General features: G+C 43.2%; 1 protein-coding gene across 5 annotated transcripts in view; it reads left to right on the top strand.

The window, feature by feature from the left end:
- Vha100-2 (V-type ATPase subunit a family protein Vha100-2) overlaps window positions 1–22728 on the top strand; it is a 111405-nt gene that overhangs the window by 42212 nt on the left and 46465 nt on the right. For all 5 annotated transcript variants that reach the window (XM_019047965.2, XM_019047960.2, XM_019047959.2 and 2 more), the window contains exon 2: window positions 971–1237. The gene's annotated coding sequence lies outside the window, so the exon portion shown is untranslated. The remainder of the gene's footprint in view (window positions 1–970; window positions 1238–22728) is intronic.

The raw sequence follows: 22728 nt of genomic DNA, 5'->3' as shown, positions 1-22728 counted from the left end.
CTAAAGTAAAAGCCTCCACCATTGCCAAAATGCCCACGGAATGTCTCTCTTTGTCTTTAGCTGTACCTCTTGCCTGCCTGTAACAGGCCCATCAGGCTGACAGGGTGTCTACAAGTCCAGAAATAGCACTGATTTTTAAGGGCGGTCCGGAAGAACTGAAAAATCATTGGCGGATCCAGCAAATTGCCAACATTGTCTTCTCTCCATTTAAACCTATAGAAATGTATCGATTCTTGTAGAGGCCTGGTGCTTCTATAAGAATCGATCATTTATCATAGATGTAAATGGAGGAAATCCGTTGTTGCCAAATCTGAATCCGCCACTGTGAAAAGGTGCGGAAACTCCGCAAGAAGGTCCGGAAGTTTTTCATTTTTTCGTCTTTTTTGTCGCAATTTGAGCGAAATATTCATATTTTTGAACTTTTTCAAATTTCGTCAGTCGGAATTACCGATTTTTTCTGTCGAGGAGGTACTCAATTTCTTAGGAATGTAGACACTGAAAAAAAAATCTCAGTGTATTTACTAAGAAAAGGGTAAAATTACCAAGAATTCAGGGTTCTATTTGATCCCAGTTTTTTCTTGGTGAAATTACCATTTATGGAATTGGTAATTTTACCGAGAAATCTCGGTTAAATTGTTGAACTTTCTCGGTAATTTTACTGGACCTTGGTAAAAACGCCAATATTTTTTATCGACTATGGTAGACCGAGATAAAATGGCAAAGTTACTGGGAATTGATTACCAATAAAAGTGGTATTCTTACCTGATAAAAATAGTAAAAATAGCGGTCCTTAGGTAAGCTTACCAGTCTGTCTTGGTAAAATTACCAATAATTGGTAAAAAAAGTGAGATGGTAAAGGTACAAACGGACCGTGGTAAAAACGCTGAGAATTTTTTTTCAGTGTACTGATTTTTGGGCAGCCTGTTTCAGCGGACACCCTGACTGATCTTTATTCACCTTCTGATTGCAGATTTGATTTGTGCTGGGTGCAAATCGGACGTTTGATTATGGGAGTGAAAGTGCACGCGGAGAAAAGAGAAAAAGGCATCGGGACTGGCACAAGACACCTGCGGTTCTGATGCGCGGCGCCTGAGCACCCACCCCACGTCATCCACCATCCATCCGCCAACGATGAGTAAATGACCCTCCGCCCAGCCCTGTCCGACTTGAAAGCCATGTTCAGCGATTGAGACTCGCTACCCCTGTGACGTTCACCATCTACACTTGCTACTTCAAGGTAAATCACTTTGTAATTTTCCTCGTCAAATGTAACACCTTACAGACGAAAGAGCCGATTGTAAGAGCAATGGTCAGGTGCTCGTCAAAGTGGTGGTTTGAGCTGACCAGAGCTTGACCAAAGGCCGGTGTGTATGACTCCCGGTTTTCTTCAGGTCAAGTCCCAATCAGAGTCCCTTTATACTGAGAGTCAAGACAACACCCCCTCATGGAGTCACAAACGGGAATAAAGATTACACAAATTGGACGTTTTTCGTAATCTTTGATCGGCCCATTCTCAAATTCCTTTCTTCGTTCCTTCTCTCATTCCGTTTGTTCCTTGCCGAACCCGTAATTCCCTGGTCCATTCCAGATTGTAATCTTTGCAATCGGTGAAAATGTAATCTTTATTCCCGTTTGTGACACTGTAAATGCCTAAAATACGGGAACCAATCAGAAATGGATTCACATTGTCTTGACTCTCAGTAGAAAGGGACTAGTCCCAATCTGCCTCTGTTATTTCTCGCAAACTAATAGGTAAGCCGATCGGCAGATTGACTGCTGGCTAGAGTCTCACCACTGGTTTGGTGACCAAAGGTTGACAAGAGATCTTACAAACGGCCCTGCGGGAGAAAAAGGTGAACTAACAATCGGTTCTCTCGTGATTTGCTGTTAGTCAGTCTATTACCCTACCTCCTTCGTCCATTGCAACCGCTCTCTTTCACCAATGGGATCCCTCTGTATCATGTTTCTCTTTTTTCTCTATAGTTTTGACTATCGATATCAAGAATCAGTCCGCAGCACAACCCTCTTTTCCAACTGGGCCCAGAGGGCTCATTTGAAATCGGTTCGGGGTCAATCAGTGGCGCGGCGTGCTTTGCGATATATCGATCGATTTGCCATTTAAACCTATGGAAAAATATCGATAAACAGGGTGTTCGCAACGAACACCTCAATGGAGATGTTGCATGTGTGAGGGATTTGCGATTTGACTGTTGATTCTTATGTAAAAGTTCGCGAGAAACACGATGGTGCCACTGGTTCTCTCTGAAATCAACTCCCAAGCTCCATAAAAGCTCTCAAGTTGAGGCCAAAATGGAGGGGATATCCCACGCTATCCTGAGAGTCCACCTCTACATCAAAACAAACTTTCCGTGCAAAGATAAGGAGCAAATACATCGACAGGGTTGCCGTGTTTTCAGTTTTGGAGTCCCCAAATAAAGTGGCAGCCCTGTCAATGTATTTGCTCCCTATCTTTGCATGGAGAGTTTGTCGTGATGTAGAGGTGGACTCTCAGGATAGCGTGGGGTATCCCCTCCATTTTGGCCTCAACTTGAGCGCTTTTTTTGAGCTTGGGAGTTGATTTCAGAGAAAACCAGTGGCACCATCGTGTTTCTCGCGAACTTTTACATAAAAATCAACAGTCAAATCGCAAATCTCACACATGCAACTTCTCCATTATCGATTCTTCACCACAGCTTCAAATGGGGAAATATCGATAATCGATCATTCACGCCTCGCCACTGGAGCTAATATCGTCACCTTCCAGGCAAAGTATCACAAGCGCCATGCGACGTTTAAAAATTTCCGCCGCCATTTTATTTTTTTACAGAGAAATTGTTCAACGAAGCTGTCCAAAAATTTCACTGAATTTTCTTTGTGCTGCCGATAAAATTTAGTGAAATTTCGAAACAGATTCAACCAACAATTTCTTAGTAAAGAAATAAAATGGCGGCGGAAATTTTTAAACGTCGCATGGCGCTTGTGATACTTTGCCTAGAAGGTGACGATATCATGTTTGGGCAGCCGCACAATGGATCGAGGCAATAGGAGAAGTTGGACAAAATTTGGAAACTTTAAAAGCTTATAACTCCGTTTATACAGATCATCGAGGTTCTAAAAGTGGCTCCATTGGTTTCCTCGTAAAATTTCTTCCATAAGCACCCCATAAAATTTAAAATGTGATGAAATGAACATTTAAATTATCAGTTTTAGTCAAAACTTTCATGTCCGGCCTTTCGGATCGACTCGATCCACTGTGAGCCGTGGCCTTAACTGCGATTTTTCGGAACCCCCGCGAAAACTTTGAAAGTTCCTCCTCAGATGCAAGGGGTTCGGCGGAAGTCGGGAAGACGCTCTGAACGTTGCGTCGGCGGCAGGGGCGGACTGGCCATGGGGGCGGGGAGGCGATCGCCTCCTAACAATTTGCCGCAGAGGTCCCAAAGGGACCCCCGCAGCGAATTTTTTTCGAGTCCTCGTTTTTCCCCCGTAATTTTGGAATTTTCCTATCCTTTTCAGTCACTGAAAGGCCCCAAAATCCTTGAAAATTTGTCTCTAAGGGACGTGAAAGGTCGCCTGAAGCTTATTTGATGAAGGGGCCCCCGAAAAATCCTAAGAGTGGGTTGTTTTATAGTTCAAGTGCTGTAGAATTTAACTCCAATAATGCTTAAAATTGCGTTTAAAAAGTGTGAAATTTTCAAAATGTTCCAGGGAAGGGCCCCCGGACCTTCTTAGAGGGGCCCCCACATTTCGGTCGCCTCTTAACTTTTCGACTGCCAGTCCGCCCCTGGTCGGCGGATGTAATCCGTTGGGATGCGGGCGAGGAGGATTCATTTAGTGGAGCGGAGCGCGAAGACGAGGCGTGTCGTTGACCCCCGCGGATGGCATGGAAATCGGCCCGCGTCCCGTCCATCGTCATCGTCGTCGGTCGATGCTGCGGCTCCTCAGTCGCTGTTTATTTCCGAGTCGAACGACGGAATTGACGAGTCGCGCCGGTGTCAATGTCACGCGCCCGCCCGGCTCCCTCGCGAGGAATTTTTCGTGGATCAGCGGCCCGAAATAGCCGAAGCGAGGCGCCATCGCGGCTCGGGCTTTCGTCCCCGCGACTCAGGCACCGTCCTGAAAGAGCTTATCACAAACGTGATCAAGTCCAAAGTTTTCGGAGACCGGGAAGCCTTGAAGTATTTGCCGGATTGCCACAGTCAGGGAAAACCAGGAAATGTCAGGAAAATGTCGGGTAAAACCTAGAAATGTCCGGAAAAATGATGAAAACGTCTGGGAAAATGACGAAAATGTCAAGGAAAATGATGAAAATGTCAGGGAAAACGACGAAAATGTCAGGGGAAAATGACGAAAATGTCAGGGAATATGACGAAAATGTCAGGGAAAGATTGATAAGCGCCTATGTTTTGTTTTCTAGGATGGGATTGGCGTTGCGAAAAACAGATTTTGCCAAAATACTATTTCTAATCATGTCTGTTTGACCATCTAGCATATCTATAATTGTCAGGGAATTTCCCAAAAATGTGTCAGGGAAATGTCAGGAAATTTCATTTTCTAGATTTGATGGAAATCCTGTATTCGTCGTTTCCCGGACGAGGGAACGTAACCCCAACGCTGGCCTGATCCCCCTCCCCCTAAATTTCGAAAAGATTCGTCGGGGAAGGGCGGGATTTTCAATTTTCCACTCGTTTTTTTCAAAGTCTTTCCTTCTCCCCCGTCTCGGATTTGTTGCGTAACTCTGGGTTTGACCCCCTGTCCCCCCGTTTAACGCTCCGTAACGCCAGTTCAACCCACCCCCCACCCCCAAGTGCGTTACGTAATACTTGAACGGCCCCTAAGAAGTCGCGTCCCCTGCGCTTTGGCGCACAGTGGATCGAGTCCTTGAGAGAGGTCGGACAAAATTCGGAAACTTTAAAAGCTTATAACTACATTTATACGAAACTTTGAGATTTTAAAAGTGGTTCCATTGGTTTCCTCGGAAATTTTCTTCTAGAAGCACCCCTGAATATTTACGTGAAAACTATTTTAAATTATGTCTTTTTAACCATCTAGCCTATACTGGAAAAAAAACACATTGGATCTACAGTCCAGACTCTTGAAAACATTGACAAGAAAAAGGACTCTTGATTCAATCAGATTTATGCTTAAATCAAAAGGAAATTCGCTCAAATTAAGAGGCTTGGTTCTTGATTTAAGCTTAAATCTGATTGAATCAAGAGTATTTTTTCTTGTCGATGTTTTTAAGAGTCTGGACTCGAGATCCAATGTGTTTTTTTTCCAGTGTACGCTAGATGGTTAAAAAGACATAATTTAAAATAGTTTTCACTCGAAATCTATTGTTTGAAACTTCAACCCTTATATCTAGAAAGCAAATACAGGTGACTTTACAATTATTTCCTGACGTTTTCTTCATTTTCCCAGACATTTCCCGGTTTTCCCTGACTGTGGCAACCGTGACTCCGTTTATATAAAATTTTGAGGCTCTCAAAATAGGTCCATTGGTTTTCTCGTGAAATTTTCTTTCAGAATCACCCCTAGAAGTTTATAATGTGACGAATTAAACATCAAAATGTGCAGTTTTAGTCACAAATTTCAAGTCCGACCTCTGATTGACTCGATTCACTGTGGCGAGAAGAATAGAACGGCGGAGCGGATCAGAATTTCTCTGAATTGGCATCGGAGGTAGTTGGGAGATTGTGCAATTAAACGCCGGTCGGCCCCCTTCCGCCCCCCCCCCCCTCCGCACGGTGCGCCGTCGTTGTTCGTTGGGAGCAACACTCCCTCCGTCCCCCGGCATCGAGCGGGAAGGTGCTTACGGCAATCTCGAGTGCCAAGAGAATTTTTCTGTTGTAAAATGATGCACGTTATCAGGGCGACGACGAGCCACCAACGGACGGCACGTCGTGCTTGCCAACCGACACGACGCACGGTGGATCGGAGCAATAGGTGAGGTTGCGCTGAAAAAAAATTTTCGGCGTTTTTACTAAGGTCCGTTGGTAACTGTACCATCTCACTTTTTTTACCAATTATTGGTAATTTTACCAAGACACACTGGTAAGCTTACCTAAAAACCGGTATTTTTACTGTTTTTTTTCAGGTAAGCATACCACTTTTATTGGTAATCAATTCCCGGTAACTTTGCCATTATATCTCGGTAATTCTACCACAGTCGATAAAAAATATTGGCGTTTTTACCGGGGTCCAGTAAAATTACCGAGAAAGTCGATAATTTTACCGAGATTTCTCGGTAAAATTACCAATTCCATAAATGGTAATTTTACCAAGAAAAAACTGGGATCAAATAGAACCCTGAATCCTTCGTAATTTCACCTTTTTCTTAGTAAATACACCGAGATTTTTTTTTCGGTTTGGACACAATTTGGAAACTTCAAACGTTTATAACTCCGATTATACAGAATTTTGAGGTTATGAAAGTGGTTTCATCGGTTTCCTCTGGGTGCACCCTTTAAAATTTAAAATGTGACAGAATGAACGTCGACAATGGAGATGTTGCATGTATGAGAAATTTGCGATTTGACTATTGATTCTTTTGTAAAAGTTTGCGAGAAACACGATGGTGCCACTGGTTTTCTCTGAAATCGACTCCCAAGCTCAAAAAACGCTCTCAAGTTGAGGCCAAAATTGAGGGGATATCCAGAGACAAGAGACCCTCCACTAGCCTCCTAGCGACAGGTGGAAGCTTTTACTTTCGGGGTTTCAACAATTCCTTATGGACAATTATTAGGGAGCAACAGTCATCACCCTAGTTTCGGCTGTTGACTTACCTACATGGTCGATGATGAGCTTCGGATGACGTCATGAGCCAAACAACTTTCCCAAACGTCGGCCATTTTCGGCTTGTTTGCAAAACGAAACTGCCAACACGTTGTTGAACATCAACCATAAAGGTAAGTCAACAGTAGAATGCTGAAGTCCCGAAAGTAAAAGCTTCCACCATGGCCAAGATACTAGTGGAGGGTCTCTTGTCTCTGGGGATATCCCACGCTACCCTGAGTGTCCACCTCTACATCGAGACAAACTCTCCATGCAAAGATAGGAAGCAAATATATTAGCAGGGTTGCCGTGTTTTCAGTTTTGGAGTCCCCAAAGAAAGTGGCAGCCCTGTCAATGTATTTGCTCCCTATCTTCGCATGGAGAGTTTGTCTTGATGTAGAGGTGGATTTTCAGGATAGCGTGGGATATCCCCTCCATTTTGGCCTCATCTTGAGAGCTTTTTTTGAGCTTGGGAGAAGATTTCAGAGAAAACACGTGGCACCATCGTGTTTCTCGCGAACTTTTGCATAAGAAGTAAGAGGCAAATCGCAAACTCCTCACACATGCAATATCTCTACTGCAATTTTAGTCAAAAATGACATGTCCGACCTCTTTGATTGATTCGACCCACTATGCGACGCTCGCTTCCTCGCCGCCCCCCCCCCCCCCCCCACCGAATACGGAAATACTTTAGGGGTTCTTCGTTAAAGTTGTTCTTCTGCAGCAGTTTGAAGAACAATGGGTGTGTTGCACGCAACAGATACTGACAAATAAATACACACTTAACGGGTAAAATCGTACGAAAATCATGTTGCACTGAAAAGAAAGTTAGGGGCTACACAATAAAGATCTACCGTCCGCTCTGGGCTCAGAGGCCGCTAACGCTTTTTCATGTTTCCCGCGACTGCGGACAGTTTTCTCAGTCACCGCCGACCAGGTTTGCACGGGCAGAGGAGTGAAAAAACTGACTAAAATAAACAAACGATTTCACGAACTTTTTCTACTGTGTAGTTTCAATCGTTGCCAAGCGTCTGTTTCCGTTTACTTTCGCAAGGAGAGTTTTTAACAGTTCGCGAGAATGTTTGCGTTTAATTAGGTCAGCGGACTGATTATTGAATTTGATAGACAGAGCAATAGACAAAGAAGACAAAAAGGATATGGAGAGATCCTATTGATGGAAGCGGGTGATTGCAATGGACAAAGGATGTAGGTAATACGGCAACCCACGCGAAACTCGATAGTTAGTCTATCATTTACCCCCTTAGTTTATAAGAACCACCCATCTCAACCAATAGGATCGCTCTATATACTCTTTACGTCTTCTTTGTCTATACCTTTGTCTATTAATTTCAATAATCGGCCAGCAGGTCTCTCTCCGGGCAAACCTGACTGCCGACCACCAAGAAAAACTGCCCGCGTTTTCCAATTTTTCCCTCTGGCGAGCTTTTGACTAGGAGTTTGGTACTAAGAGGTTATTAAACGCTACTTTTGTGTTTATCCCCCTGTCAAATGTTACCAGCAATTTGACCAGAGGTGATGGAACCGGCTCTAAGAGGAACGTATTTTTTTCCCCCGTGATTTTTCGTAGTTTCGTCGTCGTCGATTCGCCCTCATTAACCGGGCGTCGCTCTCCAGTGGAAGTTTGAGTTGATTAATCGGATGAAAAGTCGAAGGAGCGTTAATAGTCCGGGGCGGAGAGGAAGAAAGTGCGCGCGAGTCGGAGTACGATTCCGATTCGGAATAATTACGGAGCGCTCCGCGATGCATAATTGCACGAAGACCAATGACCTACGCCGCGCCGCGGCGGAGACCAGAGACCTGTCTCGCTCCGACTTAACTGTATCCCGCGACTTGTGAGTCAGCGCAATGATGCCGAACCCGACTTAACCTCCGTCACGTCGCAGTCAACTCGAAGCCCATTAGTGAAGGCTTTTTATGAAAAATTATGCACAGCGAGAAGGAGTAATATGTTTTCAGGGTTGCTGAAGTCACGGAATGCCGGGAATGTCAGGGAATTTGAAAAAGTCAGGAAAAACCGGGAAATATCATGGAAAGTGACGAAAATGTCAGAAGGAATGCCACAGTCAGGTAAAATCGGGAAGTGTCAGGGAATTTTAAAAAGTCATGGAAAACCGAGACTTGTGAGTCAGCGCAATGATGCCGAACCCGACTTAACCTCCGTCACGTCGCAGTCAACTTGAAGCCCATTGGTGAAGACTTTTTATGAAAAATTATGCACAATGAGAAGGAGTAATGTTTTTTCAGGGTTGCCACAGTCAGCAGGGAATACCTGGAAAATCGGGAAATGTCAGGGAGTTATGAAAAGTTAAGGGAAACAGGGAAATATCAGGGAAAGTGCAGAGTTGCCACAGTCAGGAAAAACCGGGAAATTTCAGGGAATTTTAAAAAGTCAGGGAAAACCGGGAAATGTCAGGGAAAACCAGGAAATGTCAGGGAAAATGATGAAAATGACGAAAATGACAGGGAAAATTTGTTGAATCGCCTTCGTTTGCTTTCTAGAATGGGTGCGAGATTTTAAACAAGAAATTTTGCATGAAAACTATTTTCAATTATGCCTTCTTAACCATCCGTCACATCTTCAATTGGACGTATTTCAGCCAAACGGAACTATGTGCATTAAGACACGAGCCCTGAGACCCACCAGGATATATGCATAACAGGGCTCACGTCATAATGTATTTAGTTCCGTTTGACAGAAATACGTCCAATTGTCAGGGAAATTCACCAAAATGTGTCAGGGAAATCAGGAAATTTCATTTTCTAAATTCTATGCTAACCCTGAATACTGGGGAAATCGGGAAATGTCAGGGAATATTGAAAAGTCAAGGAAAACCGGGAAATGTCAGGGAAAATATGTTGAATCATCTTCATTTGCTTCCTAGAATGGGTTTGTGGTTTCGAACAACAAATGCTCGAAAACTATTTTCAATTATTTCTTCTTAACCACCCGTCATTTCTTCAATTGTCAGGAAATTCACCAAACTGTAGCAGGGAAATCAGAGAATTGTCCGAGGAAAGGCATTTATTGAATGTTCATACGGCGTTTTCCCATAGCACGGCAGTTCAGGTATTTAATGCAAGGAAGCCTTGGCTACTTTTGATAGCTCGCGTGGAGAGCCCGCGAAATCCATAAAAAAATCGGTGCATGAAATGTCACGTAGCGTTCGCCATTTCATTCAAAGGCCTTTAAGTTACCGCCGCGGTGATCGACGAGTGACTTTACCGCCTGACGCACCCCCTTTCGCGAGGGCTTTTGACGTATACAGGGTGATCCAAAAATCCCGCACCACTATCACCAGGCATTACGCGTCACCCCTGTAATTTTTGAATAAATTGAGATGGACTTTAAATTTTGTGAAAGCTCTCGGGTCAAAGGAAACTACTCTTGGGACCCCCTAAAATTTTAAGGGAGTCAACGTAACACGGGACAAGAACCCCACGAATTATAGGGGTGGTGAAGGACTTTTGGATCACCTTGTACTTTTTTATCGTGTCAAAAGAAACTCAAGTCAAACAGACATCAGATAAAGCTGAAACAACATGCACCTCAACTTACGAAGTTTCAGATTTCGAGTCATATTTTTGAATGACAGCCGATGGTTGTTTATTTGGACGTATTTCTGCTAAACGGAACTAGAGACGTGTGAGAAAGATGGATGTGCTCTTGGCGAGCTGCATAAGAAACAATGTGAAAGTGGGCGTGCTTCCTTTTGGGGAAATGGAAATCTTAATTTTGCTGAACGGAACCAAGCGCCAACTGCACGCGGCACTCATGAGCCGTGGGCATGTGCCAACATCGTTTGAAGAGGGCTCATGAGTTGAAAAGTCCCGTCCCCCATCCCGAATACGTCACCTCTGACGTCACTGGCGCTTTATATTACTATTCATTCTTGCAGCCCAATAATTAACGAGCACAACTGTCTCTGGTTCCGTTTAACAGAACTACGTCCTTTACATTTTTGTTTTGTCCTTTCGAGAATATTCGGTCAAAGCTTGATTTAAAACATGGTGTCTAGTTTTTTAAAAACCGGGGAAAACCGGGATTCATCAGGGAATGAAAATTTACCGGGATTATCAGGGGAAAATCAGGGAATCTGTTCCAGAAACCGGGAATAATGTAGAAGCTTCCATTGACCATATCAACATCAGGAACATTTTTTTAATTAAAATTTTGAATGTGCGCCAAAGAAATGGCTGTAAGATTATTAAAATCTATATTCATATCTGAAACTCTGAAAAATTATATTATTTTTCCCAAGAAAATCCCGGGAAAGTGGGAGAAAACGTCGGTTTCCCACCAGGGAATGAACTCCTGAAAATCAGGGAAAATTCAGGGAATGAGCTTTGCCAAGAAAACTAGACACCATGATTTAAAATAGCAAGTGATTCCTTTTTCAAGGAGCAAAATAAGGGAGGAAATTTTGAAACACCACATCTGAGGTACGTTCCTCGCAAATAACACTGTTGATATCTATCCTAACCGCGATTATCGTAAAATTCAACGCGGATAAGTTGCAAATGCACCGAGTATCACACCTAGTCACGCGATTCAAATTGACGTCTGAGTAGTGAATATACCTTTGTTCTTTATTCATGAACCCTATAATCCGCAGTTGACCAATGAGGTGTACTGTATACTAATACGACGGAGCGTTTCGCCTCTGCAAAAAGGGTAATGACGGAGAAACATGCGTGTGGCTAGCAATTCGATCATAAAAATTGCTCGGACAGACAAATAAATAAGTGAAAAGTTGAGCAATTTATGAACATTATCAAAAATGATTACCAAAACATGATTCTGTGACCAGCGCAACTGACCCATTTAATTTTTCACAAGAAAACGGTTGTGTGGATTTTTGTGCAAATTTCAGTATTCCTTACAAATTTCAGAAGAATCCGCAATTGTTGGTCCATTTTTGTAAAATATTTCGATTGTTTGAGTGAATTTGGCAATCTTGGAATAGAGTTACGTTCCTTCATCTGGGAAACGACGTATTCTGCCGTGCTAAGGAAAAACGTCGTATGCGCTTTTAGATGTTGCCAAACGGCCTCTCAGAAAATGTTTATTTCTGACGACTGTTATTCATATTTTTCCTTGAAATTTTCAGAAAATTTAAGTCAAATTACTAGCAAAATTCCTAAAAAAAAAATTGGAAGGGAAAGGTTAGCAAATATACAAAAATTCGAGATTTCTGGGAGGATATTTGGCAACGACTGAAGACTCATACGGCGTTCTTCCTGAACACGATAGTATTGTGACGGGTCCAGGGCCCGGGGTGGCGCACAGTGTGACATCCTTATGGACGATGTGGACAAAAATTGGAAAAAGACTTTTAACTTAAAATGATGAAGATAGCAGCACCGACTTAGGAAAACCCTTAGGCACTTTCATAGTAAAACACTCACTCGAGGAATGAGAAAGTGTTATACCTCAGAATATTTTGCGTATTTTTCGAGAAAAGTTCATTTGAAGTTGGCAACCTCGAATCAGCTCTATGTTAACAATGTAAAAGCAACGTGACACGCCCTGATTTTAACTTCAAATATATCTGATAGTCGCAAAAAGTCGCATGATCTTTTTGGTAGAATTGAATTTGGCTATCTGCGGATTAAGAAAATGTCAACCGTCCAGAGCATTTTGCGTTTCAAGCGAGAAATCTACATTTGAAGTTGACGTCTTTTTCCCGTGTATTTCTTATGGACCAGTGATTCTCGACCCATTTCCCGCTAGGGTGTCTGCAAGTCCGAAATTTCCGGAAAATAGTACTGATTTTCAACGAGTGGTCCGGAAGTGCTGAAAAAGTGCGGGATTTCGCAAGAAGGTCTGGGAGTTTGTCATTTTTGTCACAATTTGAGCGGGAAATTCAAACTTGTCGAATTTCGTCAATCAGAGGTACTGAAAACGTACTAAATTTTTTTGTCGAGGAGGCACTGAATTTCTCGGGAAAGTACTCAAAAAGCACTGATTTTTGGACACCCTGCCCGCCCACTTTCTACCCAAGTTAGAAGTAGTTTTGAACAAAAAATTTGAAAATGAACCATCATTGTGAGTTAGTAATATCTTTAAGATGACAAACTGCAAAAAAAAAATTTCAGATGTCGAGTTGTGTACACTGGAAAAAAAAACACATTGGATCTAGAGTCCAGACTCTTGAAAACATTGACAAGAAAAAATACTCTTGATTCAATCGGATTTTTGCTTGAATCAAAACGGAATCCGCTTAAATTAAGAGGCTTGGTTCTTGATTTAAGCTAGATTCTGATTGAATCAAGAGTACTTTTTTCTTGTCGATGTTTTTAAGAGTCTGGACTCTAGATCCAATGTGTTTTTTTTTCCTGTGTACACATTTTTGTCCACCGAGGGCCGCACTGTGCGGCGGTATGAGCGGCCAAATTTTCTCGGGCGCAGACACTATAATGGGCCGCTGGGCATGGGCAAATGGGCAGTCTATTAAAAATTAAACTTAAATAACTGCTGCTCGCCCCCTCCTCGCCCTCGCTCCTTGTCGCGGCTCTTGTTTCTCGCTCGTCGCCTGTCCGTCCACGTCCACGTCCACCGACGTCGAGCATCATATTGTAGAAGCGTCGCGACGCCCGACGCCCTTCACTCCTCCCTTTTTCCCCTCCCTCCACAATCCACATGGAATTCGAGCATGCAGCCGGGATTTTCTACACGGAGAAAAAAACTTCGTGCGTGGGACCCGAAGTTTAGGTCATATAGATCTCTGAAGTTTTCGGATTGAGCATCTGAACACTTTAGGTCTAGCTGTCGAGGTTCGGATCACACATCTGAAACTTCAGTTCTTACATCTGAAGTACTTTGGATGTGAGAACCGAAGTTTTTCGGATGTGAGAATCGAAGTTTTTCGGATGTGAAAACCGAAGTACTTCAGATGTAAGAACTGAAATTTCAGATGTGTGATTCAAACCTCAGCAGCTGGACCTAAAGTGTTTAGATGCTCAATCTGAAAACTTCAGAGATCCATATGACCTAAACTTTGGGTCCCATGCACGAAGTTTTTTTCTCCGTGTAGCCTCCCTATATGGGGGGATAGGGACGGACGTCGGACGTTTCGTCGGTAATACTGCCGTGCTAAGGAAGAACGCCGTATAAACACTCGAGAGTTGCCAAATCGCCCCGGATAAAACATGTGCTCTTGAGGAAGATTATGCGTGTTTTTCCTCGAAATTTTCAGACATTTTAGACAAAATTGCGAACAAAATTGTCTGAAATAATTGAAGAAAAATATTCACAATTGTCTCAATAAATTAGGTCTTTATCGAAGGAAATGTGGCATCGTCCGAAGGTTCATACGGCGTTCTTCCTTAGCACGGCAGAATAGGTCTGTTGCAAACGGTTGCCAGAACAAAAATAAGAGTGATTCCATACAGATAATGTCTCAAAAATCACGATAAGCGCATCGGCAAACTCTGAAATGCTCTCCTAACTTTACAATCAGTGAAATTTTGCGTTTTTTTAAGCTTCCCACTTCAAAAAAGATACTACAACACAGGTGAACATTATTTTCGTTAGAGGAGCCGTTCCATTCAATCCCTGATCAACATGGCCGACGCTTCCTCGCGCAAGTTGAGGAGAGAACGAGGTCAATCAAGGCAGATATCCATCAACGCGAGAAAAATGTGAATGTAAACACGCTGATTGTTATCAGGTGGTTAGAATCATCGTCTCGTCGCATGTATTTTGGCGGATTGGCGTCGGCTTTGTTGAATATTGCGTAGTATCCTTGTGAGCAGGGGTTGGGTGGAATGACTCCTCCAAAGGGCTTTTTTTTATCGCGGATCAGGGTGGATCGCAGTGGAACGCACTGGATCGGAATCCTGAGCGATCCGGACCGATCCAAGTATTCCAAGTGATAAAAAAATCCAAACTTGGAATTTGGTTCGATTTGTTATTGTTTTGATTTTTTGGGGACGGCAACTTCCTCGCATTAGGTTAGGATCAAAGTGGATCGCGAGCTCGCCCCACCTCGGAAGAGCGATCCAGCGTTCCACCCTGATCCACCTGGAACGCTTGGATCACGCTGAGGAACGGAATAAAAAAATACCGATGTTCATCGCGATCCACTGCGATCCGCATAAAAAAAAAGCCCTTAACGAAATGTTCACCTGTGCCGTGGTATCGTTTTTGAAGCGGGAAGCTCGAAAAAACGCAAATTTCTCATGCAAATTGTGAAGTGAGAACGGTGCATTTCAGACTTTACCGATGCGCTCATCATGATTTAAAAAACATTTTCTATGAGTAATAACTTTTATTTTTGCTCTAGCAAAAGTTTGCAACAGGCCCATTTGAGCATGCAGCCGGGATTTTCTAGCGTACCTATATGGAGAGATAGGTACATAGGAGATAGGGGAATGTTATGTAAAAGCACTGCTTTCTGGCCGCAGCCTGTTTTAGTAGACACCCTGCCGGTGGCACCATCGTGTTTCTCAGGAAATTTTACGTAAGGAAAAGTACTTAACTCCCTGACTCATGCAATAGCTCCATGGAACTAGAAGCCTCCTTGAGACATGATTACGAAGATGCGACGAAGCTGGGCAGCGGTGCCTTGGGAGCTTTCGTCCGGTATCACGTGTCGCCTGAAAATGAGGCTGGGAATCTTGAACTTGGGCGGCTGGAGCCGGGGGAAACCTTTGAATGTGCGGATCGACGATGACGACGCACAGAGGTTCCAGTCGATAAGAGAGGTCGGACAAAATTCGGCAACTTCAAAAGTTCATAACTCACACTCCGTTTGTACAAAACTTTGAGCTTCTAAAAGTAGTTTCATTTGTTTCTCCGTGAAATTTTCTACTACAAACGCCTCTGAAAATCAGGGTCCCCACAGTCAGGTAATACCGGGACAACCGGGAAATTTCAAGGATTTTTAAAAAGTCAGGGAAAACCTAGAATTTTCAGGGAAATGATAATAATGCGCGGAAAAAACGAGTTTAGGGCTAGTACCTGCGCGGAAGGTCCCAGCCCTAACCGGGTACGTGAAATTGTTTCACCTCATACCCCATAGGGGCAGGCCGGCACGGGTAGAGCCCAAACCTACCTGCTTCAGGGTTCAGCCCTACTTGGTAAGGGCTGGACCCTGTCCAGGTGGGGCTGGGCCCTACCCGCGCAGGGCCTGCCCCTGTGGGGTATGAGGTGAAGCAATTCTAAGGCCCAGCCCTAATCTCATTTTTTCCGTGTGTCGAAAATGTCAGGCAAAAATTGCCAAACCACCTTTATTTGCTTTCTAGACTGGGCTTGACGTTTCATATAATAGGTTTTACGTGAAAACCATCTGAAATCATGTCTTTATAACCATCTAGCATATCTTCAATTTTCAGGGAATTTCACCAAAATGTGACAGGGAAATCAGGGAAATGTCGTGAAATTCCATTGTCTTCACTCTGGGGCAACCCTGTAAAATTCAAGATGTGACGAAAATTAACCTAAAAATGTGCAGATTTAGGCAAAAATTTCAAGTCGACCTCTCTGATTGCCTCCACCCACTGTGCGACGAAAATGATAATAATGTCGAAAATGTCAGGGAAAAATTGTCAAGCCACCTTTATTTGCTTTCTAGACTAGGCTTGGCGTTTTATAAAGTGTATTTTGCGTGAAAACCATCTGAAATCATGTATTTTTAACCATCAGGGACTTTTACCAAAATGTGACATGGAAATCAGGGAAATGTCGTGAAATTCCATTGTCTCCATTCTAGGGCAACCCTAGTAAAGTTCAAGATGTGACGAAATTAACCTAAAAATTTGCAGATTTAGGCAGAAATTTCAAGTCGACCTCTCTAATGGAGAATTTGCAAGGGTCTGAAATTTGATGAATTTCCTGTTTAAGTGGAATCCTCTGAGTAAACTGAACACGAAGATACCCTTGATTCATAAATTGAGCAATTATTAGAGGAGATATGACAAAATAACCGATTCTGCTAAAATACATGTGTTTAAATGGGAAATGCCGCCAGATGACGTCACAAGGCGGCGCATTTTCTCACTTTTAAATCAATTTTTCTCCAATTTCCCATGTCAGAAAAAAATTATGAAAAATATTGCGAACTCAGCTCATTAGGCACTTTCAGATGAAGCAATAAAAAAATTGCGTGCAAATTCTCCATTGCCTGGATCCACCGTGCGACGACCGTGACGGTGGCAGGGCCAGGCCGGGGACCCGCAGGGCCGACTCGGAGAGCGAGACAGGGACGGGACGTAGAGCGAGGCGATGGTGCGCGGCGGCGGCGGCGGGATCGCGCGCTCCTCGCAGACCGTAGTCCGTAGTCGGGTATTAACCTTAATTAAGTAAATGCCCGGGCCCGGCCGACTCGCTTTCGTTCCGAGTCGCCCACCGAACCCGACCCCGGCGTGGCGACGCGACGCCGTGCCCGCACCCACGCTTCCTCACGCCTCTCAAAGGCGTTTATGCTCCGGTTTCTCCCCGAATTTTTCAGTCTTTGAATGTCCTCGAAAGAAAGGGTATCGATAAAGGTTGTTTTTTGGTCAATTGGACGTATTTATGCGAAAAGGAGATATGTGGAAGTGGAAAGATGGGGTGTGCTCGTTAGTGGTCGGGCCATAAGAATGAATGGGGAATATGAAGCGCCAGTGACGTCAGCGGCGACGATGGAGACTCCGAGCCGCGGATCCGTGTCTTTAACTCATGAGCCCTGTCCACAACGCTCTCTTGCCATGCCCGCGGCTCATGAGTTAGCATATTTTGGCGCTTAGCTCCTTTTGATTTAATGTCAAATCCCGCTTTTCAATTTTCTCAAAAGGAGCTATATCCACTTTTACATTGTTTCTTATGACCCAACTAACGAGCACACCCCATCTTTCCACTTGCACATATCTCCTTTTAGCATAAATACGTCCAATTCTGGTTGAATTTTCTTAACTATCAGGGTGTTTACCGGTCCCCAAAAGTCTCCAATGTCCCCGATATCCCCGAAAGTCCCCAATTTTCTTGTTCAGGCCTCCCAAAAATGAAAAAAAATTGAGCGAAACACAGGCATTTTCAAATTTTCCCGCCGGCCACGGGCGCGTATGGTCAGGAATAGAAAAACTGAAGTGTTGCTTGGTTTTTCGTATGTTTTCATCGGTGCAACATGACTCGTAAAATTAGTCGTTTGAAATACGTGCGCCTTTTAACGCTTTAACTAGTTCTCTTTCTCTTACGATGTCGGGAAAAAAGTCCCCGATTTTCTTGAAAAAACACCCCCGAAAGTCCCTAATTTTGATTTTTTATAACTGGTAGACTCCCTGACTATACAATTTTTTGCTTATTGAATTTCTACTCTACACGAATACCTCATGCTTTGGACATTGCCGGTTTCGTTTCAAGTCTATTACTCTGCCTGCAGGGTGGCTCGGGTGGTCCGGACGAAAGTCCGGAAATATCAGTGATTTTTTTAGGGCAGGGCGAAAGATCTGACAAAGTTCGGAAATTCCGCAAGAAAATCCGGAATTTTTCCCTTCATACTCTGCGTGTTTTTTAATGAAGCCTGGAAAGAATGCAATCCCCTGCGCGTTGTTTCTTTGGCGTAGTATTTGTCTGCAAGATCGCGATTTTGCAGTCAGTTAATCTTCAAGCCACCAATGAAATCTTGTGTCTGCTTCATTCTTGTCTCAATTCGGTCTCAGTTTTGTCTCAATTTGTCTCCAATTTCGGTCCGACGCGACGACGCCTGCCTGCGTGGAACGCGTATTAGCGCCTCCAAGACGGCAGGGATACTTCACGCATTGCGCGAAACGCACCGTGCATACGTGCAGTGCGTGAAGTATCCTTTTCGTGTACGCGCAATGCGTGAAGTATCCTCGCAGTCTTGTAGGCGCTAATGCTGGCCACAATGTGTTGGAATCTAAAATTCAAACCCAGTGTCTGTATTTTTCAACTCATGATTTTGGAAAACTATTCCCAACTGATTTGACGATTTAACTCGGTTCCTTTGCTCATTTTTTATATTTTGTTCCATTTTCTTGTTATCTGTTTTTGATTCACATTCTGGAAGTATCAATTGAGTCCATTTGTCCTGAAGAACTTGTCAGGCAAAACTGAAGGCAACTGAACTGAACTGACGGCGGAAGTCCGAAAATAATTAAGGAATGCCGCAGGCTGATTATTGAAATTGATAGAAGAAGCTATAGACAAAGAAGGCATAGGAAGTATAGAGCGATCCTATTGGTTAATTCGGGTGGTTCTTACTGACTAAGGGAGAAAAAGGTGGACTAACTAAAGGGTCTCTAGTGGGTTGCCGTTAGTTTGTCTATTACTTCGTCCATTGCAACCACCCGCTTCCATCTATAGGATCCATTTATACCCCTTTCTTCTTCTTCTTCTTCTATAGCTTTGTCTATCAATTTCTGTGATCGGCCCGCAGGTCTAAGCTGCTGTGCTAAGGAAGAACGCCGTATGAGCATTCAAGAGTCGCCAAATTTCCTTCGATAAAATTTTTATTTTTGGGAAAAGTGACGGACATTTTTCCTTGAACTTTTCAAGAACTCAAGGTTAAATTACGAACAAAATTAGTTGAAAAATTAGGGAAAATGCATACATTAGTTTACCGGGGAATTCATGTTTTATCAAAAGAAATTTGGCAACGCCTGATGGCTCATACGGCATGTTTCCCTTGCACGGCTGTAGGGACGTGGGTAATGTAGTCAACATTGGGACAGTTTACGTTAGAATCCGTGTAAATTCGGATCAGCACAGCCTCGCCTTTGGCAGGAAATGACCCATTTTTGACGTAATTAGAGCACTCCGAACACTCGTTCTTGGACCGCGTCAAGTGGTCGCCTCCGACTTCGATTTAAACGCCAACGGAACGGGTTGTAAATCGACACGTTTCGCGATGACGCGATCGCAGACCGTGCACATGGCCACATGAGGAACCGCCACTTCGTCCTCTCTAGCCTCCAATCAAGTGTCATAGAATCATTTACCAAAAAACTGACCTAATTCGTGTCTAAATGGTAGGGAAATGTTGCCAGATCATCAACTAAACAGTGGCGAACAACGACGATTCCACGATTTGAGTCGTGAAGTAAACCTCGCGCAAAAATCCCCTTCAATCTGTCAGCTATGCAACATGCACGCCCTGACAAGCAACGAATGCATAGTGGTGTCCGTGTCCGCTATCCAAAACTATTTTCAATTTTATCTTCCTAATCATCTGTCGTATCTTCAATTGTCAGGGGATTTCACCTAATTGAGTCAGGGAAATCAGGAAAATGTCAGAAAATTTCATTTCCCAAATTCTTAATAGTAACTCTGTCAGAGTGTCTTCAATTCCGGGAAGTCCGGAAATAGTACTGATTTTTTAAGGGCGGTCCGGGAGTACCGAAAAAGTACGGAATTCCACTGAAAGGACCGGAATTTTTTGTCATTTTTTTGTCATTTTTGTCGCAATTTGAGCGAGAAATTCAAATTTTTGAAATTTTCCGAATTTCGTCAAATGCAGTCACTGAAAAAACACTGAATTTTTTTGTTAAGGAGGTCCTGAAATTCTTGGGAATGTACTGGAAAAGTACTGTATAAGCACTGATTTTCGGTCAGCCTGTTTTATTAGACACCCTAGGCAGCATGTTCTTGTCAGGGTTGCCACGGTCAGAAAAACCGGAAATCGGGAAATGCCAGTAAATTTTAAAAAATCAGGGAAAATTAGGGAAATGTCAGGGAAAATGACGAAAATGTCAGGGAAAATTTGTTACATCACCTTCATTTGCTTTCCAGAATGTGTTTGAGGTTTCGAACAACAAATTTTGCCTGAAAACTAGTTTCAATTATGCCTTCTTAACCATCCGACACATTTTCAATTGTCAGGGAATTTCATTTTCTAAATTCTGTGGCAACCCTGTCCTTTTAAATCCGCGTCAATTTAGCCACGATATGATCGTCCTGCAAAGGCTTTAAGTTTCAAAGGTGCAAAGAAACGCAAATGTCTGCCCTTTCTCGTATCCCTACCTTCTCTTCTCTCTCCCTCGGCCGTTTCGACAGCAGATTGCCCGTCGTTGCGTTGCGTTGGTTCGTGCTACGGCTCCGTAAATCAAGTATCGGGCATCTCTCCCTTTAGCTCTACGCGAGCCTTGGATTCGACTATCGCGAGTTTTGATTTACTCGCCTTGCACGAGCCAGCCCCCGGTGTACCTGCTGTACCCACATGCTCCCGGTGAAAGTGCTTCGCCGTACAGTGGATCGAGTCAATAGGAGACGTCTGACATGAAATTTTTTACTATAATCTCAAATTTCGATGTTTATTTCGTCACTAATTCAATTTCATGGAGTGTTTCTGAAAATAAATTTCACGAAAAACCCTAAAGACAGGGTTGCCACAGTCAGGGAAAACCGGGCAATGTCATGCCGCAATCGCACACTGAATGTGGGAGCTGAATGTGGCTTGAATTTGGAAGTCATGGGCCCAATGCTGCGGACGCTCAAAATTCAGCAACGATTTTCAGCGACCATCGGCTAATGTCGGATTTGTCGAATAGATATGATACACATTTTGATGAAAATAACTCGAATTAGTGAAATTTCAGCTTTTGAGCGCTGATTGTTGACTGCCACATTCAGCTGCCGAATTCAGCGTGTGATCGCGGCATAAGAGAAAATGACTAAAATGGCGAAAATGTCAGGGAAATTTTGTTAAATCACCTTCATTTGCTGTCTAGAATGGGTTTGAGATTTTGAACTAGAAATTTTGCCTGAAACCTATTTTCAATTATGCCTTCTTAACCATCCGTCATCCGTCATATCTTCAATTGTCAGGAAATTTTCTCAAAATGTGTCAGGGAAATGTCAGGGATTTTTTTTCTAAATTCTGTGGCACTCCTGGAAAAAAAATTTCACGACAAACCCAATAGAACGACTTTTGATTTTTTTTTGGTTTGTTTCATATTTGTGGGATTATACAAGCTTTCAAAGTTTCCAGATTTTATCCGACTTCGTCTATTGAATGGTGTCTACAAGTTCGGAAAGTCCGGAAATAGTACTGATATTTTCAGGTCGGTCCGAAAGTACTGAAAAAGTCCGGAAATTGCCCAGGAAGGTCCAGAATTTTATCATTTTTGTCGCAATTTGAGCGAGAAATTTAAATTCTTTAAATTTCGTCCATTGGAGGTACTGAGAAAGCACTGAATTTTTCTTTCGAAGAGTTACTAAATTTCTTGCAAATGTACTGAAAAAGTATTGTAAAAGTACTGATTTTTGGCCAGCCTGTGTTAGTAGACACCGTGAATAGGAGAAGTCTGACAACATTTGGAAACTTCAAAAGCTTATGTCTCCGTTTATACAAAACTTTGTTGTTCTAAAAGTGTTTCCATAGGTTTCCTCGTGAAATTACCTTCTATCAGCACCCCTCGAAATTTTAAATGTGACGGAATAACCATCAAAATTTGCAGCTTTAGTAAAAAAATTCATGTCCGACCTCTTCAATTAACTCGATCCACTGTGCGCCGGTCGAAATAGCGTCGCTCCTCCGGTGTAAGGGCGTATCTCTATTTCCTCCATGAGCCCCTGAGAGCATGGATTTATTTGTGAAACAGGGTCCACGTGAAAATCGGGATACGTTCTTACGTCAGAGGAGCGACGATAATGCCTCGCAGCTCGCATGCGTGTCGCAAACGACCAAATAACGCACCGAGCTCCGTGCTTGCATACGCAAACGAAAATAACGAGATTCAAGTCCTGGCCCGTGCGGGAAAAAGGACGTATCGGTAGTCAGGCGTTGTCAAGTTTCCTCTGATTATATTGGATCGGTTTCTGGTAGGGAATTGTAAGCAGGGTGGCATGAAACGTAAGAAAGAAATGAACGATTGGAAAATTTAGTGAAAAATTTCATGAAATTTCACGAGGCTGTGAAATATTTCATATTTTTCAGGGGTTAGAGTATGCAACCCGCAATCAGTCACTCAAAAATAGAAGAAAGTCACGATTTTTAC

The sequence above is a fragment of the Bemisia tabaci genome, chromosome 9 (assembly GCF_918797505.1).
Source record: "Bemisia tabaci chromosome 9, PGI_BMITA_v3".
NCBI classification, from domain to species: domain Eukaryota; kingdom Metazoa; phylum Arthropoda; class Insecta; order Hemiptera; family Aleyrodidae; genus Bemisia; species Bemisia tabaci.
This window is presented reverse-complemented; position numbering and strand designations above follow the sequence as displayed.